General features: G+C 38.0%; 1 protein-coding gene across 1 annotated transcript in view; it reads right to left on the bottom strand.

Moving 5' to 3' along the window:
- Positions 1-4,627, bottom strand: part of arhgdig (Rho GDP dissociation inhibitor (GDI) gamma) — a 29,423-nt gene that overhangs the window by 7,898 nt on the left and 16,898 nt on the right. The gene's annotated exons all lie outside the window — the stretch shown is intronic.

The raw sequence follows: 4,627 nt of genomic DNA, 5'->3' as shown, positions 1-4,627 counted from the left end.
GCGATCTACCGTTTACTTTGCTGTGTGTTTTGCTCATCCACCGGTGTAAGTTTATTTTGCGGTTTTTCTAGTTATATGATGTTTGTGTTCAGCATTAAAGCTGTTTTGGTTTAAGTTCTGTCTCTGGAGTCTGCACCTTGGGTCCTATTCCTGTCTGCACACAGCCGCACCTAACACCTTAAAGCATTTTTATTAGCAAGCTAATGACAGTAGGGGCCTGAAATGTTGTTATTAAGAATTACATTTTTGCCCTGGCACCTTTTCAAGCCAATGTGGCGAACATCTTCATCTTAAACGCAAAACATCTGCAGTTCAAGACCAGAAAGAGACACAATCTCAGCTTCACAGGTTCACAAGCTAGGACCCTCCTTGTGCTGGCCCCCAGCTTGGATAAATGGGGGGGTGGGGTTGTGTCATATAGGGTGTAAACGAGTCATCCCTTCAGAAATAAGGAGCCAGCTACTTAGCTAATAGATATGATAAGTATAAGATGTGACAATATGATAATTGTGGAGCACTCAAATCACAGAAAAACGAATCAGTAACACGTTGCAGAGCAAACATTCGGACATTAGACACCAGCTTGTGGTAAAAGTGCTCATCCTCTTTCACCTCTGTTTCATCCTCTGACGCTCAAACAGCTGAGGTAAAATATTCAGGCTAGCATCCAGTTCTTTTGAATAAATCATCATGTTTTCTGTTCACTCTCAGTCGACTTTATTATATGCATTACACATAAAGGATATACCCTTGAAGTATCACTGACATAAGACACACAGAATATAATAAATGTTGCAGAGGCTGCTTGGTGTCGAGTGTGTGTCTGAATAAATGCGCAGCAGCATGCACGCTCAGCAAAACAACCCCGGGAACATGAAAGTTTAACAAAGCCAGTGCTTGCATTTAGGACACCAAAGCACCAAATGTCAAAGTCACGGATATTGCTTTGTGCAGTGTGGCCACACAGAGTGCAATATGTGGTATACAATATATTAGAGCTTTAAGTTAGACTTTTCTACTTGGTTATAAGATATTTATTATTAAACATTATACTTTTCACAGGAAAAAAAAATCTCTATCTATATACCTGATAGTCTTGCTGCTATTTCCACTGAGACAAAAAAAAAAACCCCTTAAAAAGCTATTTTTGTGCAGAAACAATTGCATTTCTTGTGTTTCAGTGCATTAACACCCAGGCTCACGCAACTAATTAGAAATGACGAAAAATACAAAAAAGTGTCATTCAATTAAAACTGAAATGGATGGCAACAGTAAAGAGATGTTGATGACTGGCAGGATAAGTAGAAGATGGATTATTCAAAATAAGAAACATTAAATAAGTGCATGTGAGCAAGAACGTGGTTTTCAATTCACGTTCTTTGATTTATATTATTCCTTTCATTTAGTTGTGATTAAACAAAATCAATATTCAATACACAGGCCAGTTTTACCTAAAGCCCTTCCCCTTCCTGATTTTTTACTTTTTTGCATTTTTGTCACATATGCATGTTTCATTTCGTCACACAAAGATAACCAGCGTCAATGCAAAATGCAGTTTTTAAATAATGGATCCATTTATACATGGCCCTGTGTGATAAAGCGATTGCCCCCTAAACCTAATAACTGGTTTTGCCACCCCTAACAGGGAGAACTATAATCAAGTGTTTCTGATAGAAGCCAATGAGTCTTTCAAATCACTGTGGAGGAATTTTGGCCCACTCTTCTTTGCAGAATTGTTTTAATTAAGACACATTGGAGGGTTTTTGAACATGAAGGTCATGCCAAAGCATCTCAGTCAGATTAGAATCCTAACGCTGACTGGGATGCTCAAAGATCTTCATTTTGTTTTGGGTTTTTTTTTTTAGCCTTAGGACATGAACAGAAGGCCAGACATTCTCCTACAGGTTTTTTAAAAAGATGAAAAAGAGTTTTCACATGACTGTATATGATCCTGTTAGAATAGAATAATACATTACATAATGTAACTGGACCACAGAGCAAAGTCTGCTTTCCACCCACCTTGTTGTTGTGACAGAGACTGGGTACTTTGATATACGAGATAAATTTCACACCCTCTGGGTGAATGAAGGGACGGCTATGATTTCAGATGTTAAGGTTAGGATGTGGACCCAAGTAACCTTGCCAAAAGTGAAAGGTCCCTGATGGGATGACCAGTCAAGCGTGCAGTCAGGCTGAGTGTCTGCTTTCTCTTCTCCCCACACACTGTCAGGTCAGTAAACTCTACTATTGTGCAATATCACCCTACATTTTTTCCAACCCTCTCCATTTCTGTAACATCAATACACACACACACACACACACACACATATACACACACAGACACACACACGCGCGCGCGTGCGTATACAAACACAGCCTAGAGTGCAAAATGGGATCTCTAATGCATCCACTGAAGTGGTTTTAGCTATCTGACTGCAACATGATACCAGCATGGCTTATAGTGTTATTATACTGCAGCTACTCTGTAGAGTCATGCTTTCGCCAATCTCTCTTCTTCTTTTTAGTTCAAAACATGAACATGAATATCTCAAAGATTAAATACTGATATATCCACTGGTCCTCCTTACTATCAAAATGAATCAGAATCAGTCATTTGGTACATTAAAAAATGTTGAAGTGCTGGATAGTTCAAAGATTTTTTTCAATCCAGCAGTGTGCACTCAAATGCCATATTTGAACTCATTTCTGGTATATAGTTACATTTCACAATAACAAAAGCATGTGGAAAGATGAAATTTTACCATGAAATTCTTAGTCACAAAGATAAAGAAAAAGGTTATATAATGCTAAAATTCCACAGCAATTATCCAACGTTTGTCCAAAGTTTACACAGATGGAGATAAAATGACCCGGGTTTTACATTATGAACGGAAATTTTTGTTTTTGTAGTACAGTTTGTCATATTTACTCAATCCAGCGTGGAAGTTGAATGAAAATGTCTTTTTTTTTCCATTGTTGTAACTTTGATCTTGAAAAATATTCCAAGTGGTTTATTTTACAGTGCTGTGAAACTGAAATAAGCATGATTCCGAATTATTGTCATTGAGTGACTTTTTTTTATTAGTGCTGGACTATATTATATTAATATATTATTAACTAGCCAGTTATCAGACATTTTTTGATGTATTTGTCCCAAATTACAGATCCTGATTCATTTTGATGGCAAGAAAGATCAGTGAAGATGGTTTTGAGGTATTCATTCAATTCAATTCAATTTTGTTTATACAGCGCCAAATCAAAACAAGAGTTGCCTCAAGGCGCTTTATATTGTAAGGTAGACCCTACAATAATACAGAGAAAAACCCAACAATCACATGACCCCCTATGAGCAAGCGCTTTGGCGACAGTGGGAAAGAAAAACTCCCTTTTAACAGGAAGAAACCTCCGGATGAACCAGGATCAGGGAGTGACGGCCATCTGCTGCGACCGGTTGGGGTGAGAGAAAGAAGACAGGATAAAAGACTGCAACATGTTCAAACATTTCCACAGCAAAAAAAACAAAACAAAATTGAAAGGGGGTCTTTGGACCATTTTTCAAAACAAATATAACTTTAAAAGTATTTGATATATAAAGCTAAAAATTTCACAGCACTCATTATATATGTTCAATCTTTGCATTATAAACATTTTTATGCAAATCTGCAAACGTTCTCGAAATCGACAGATTTGAGATGGAATGAATAAAGCAAGGCCTCCATTATCAGTTATTAAGGTTTTTTTTGTCCGCTTGCTATGATGATGAGCATAAATGTTATTGTAACAAAAGCTTTCAAAGCAGTGCTTGAATTAAATCATTTTTAGGAACCTTTACTCCCCGAGTCTTCACTTGTATTGAAATGGTTCTCCAGATATTTCCAGAGGTTTGAATTCCACTTCTATGGAGAAGTACAGGAATTATGACCTGGTAAACACAGTATCCTGCATTTTCCATAATTTGCGTTATTACCACTCATTAAAGCCTGTTTCCCTGACAAACTCATACATATTCCACACCTGCAGGTTGTCATAAAGGTTTTCACAGCCCACGCTGAAATAAACTCATGACTCACTATGACATCACCTTAGCCCCACACTTTATTCAGCTCCTGCAAGGCCACAGTAGACATTAAACAGCTTTAGTCATTGGATAGCTGAGTCTATCTGAACATCTTGTACATAATCAATGCCGTGTCCTTTAAAAATCTTTGCCACTTTGTAATGCAGTGTTTCTTTTAATGGGCAGCTTAGCCCAAGATTACTCCAATGGTTTTCATTTTGAAAACTTTAGATGTGGAAACATAGCATGCTCTTCAAGCTCCATACAGTCCAGCAGAGCCTTTTACTCTGAAACAAGTGCTCCTAGATGCTTTTCATCGCTCTGCATTTGTATTAGTGGGAACTGCACAGTACAAAATCAGCATTGCCTAGCAACCAGGTGACCTTTCTTATTAGCTGTGTGTGAATGTGCATGTATGAGTGACTGTGATTGTAACAGGCAGGGAAATCCTCACATCAGGGTGGGAAAGCAAACCGGCATGCACTTAAATACAGCGCATGCATATCAGACTTGTGAATACACACACACACACACACACACACACACACACACACACACACACACACACAC

The sequence above is a fragment of the Pundamilia nyererei genome, unplaced genomic scaffold, assembly GCF_000239375.1.
Source record: "Pundamilia nyererei isolate P.nyererei 1_Seehausen unplaced genomic scaffold, PunNye1.0 scaffold00350, whole genome shotgun sequence".
Taxonomy (NCBI): domain Eukaryota; kingdom Metazoa; phylum Chordata; class Actinopteri; order Cichliformes; family Cichlidae; genus Pundamilia; species Pundamilia nyererei.
The sequence above is the reverse complement of the archived record's forward strand: the minus strand, read 5'-3'. Positions and strand labels throughout refer to the sequence as shown.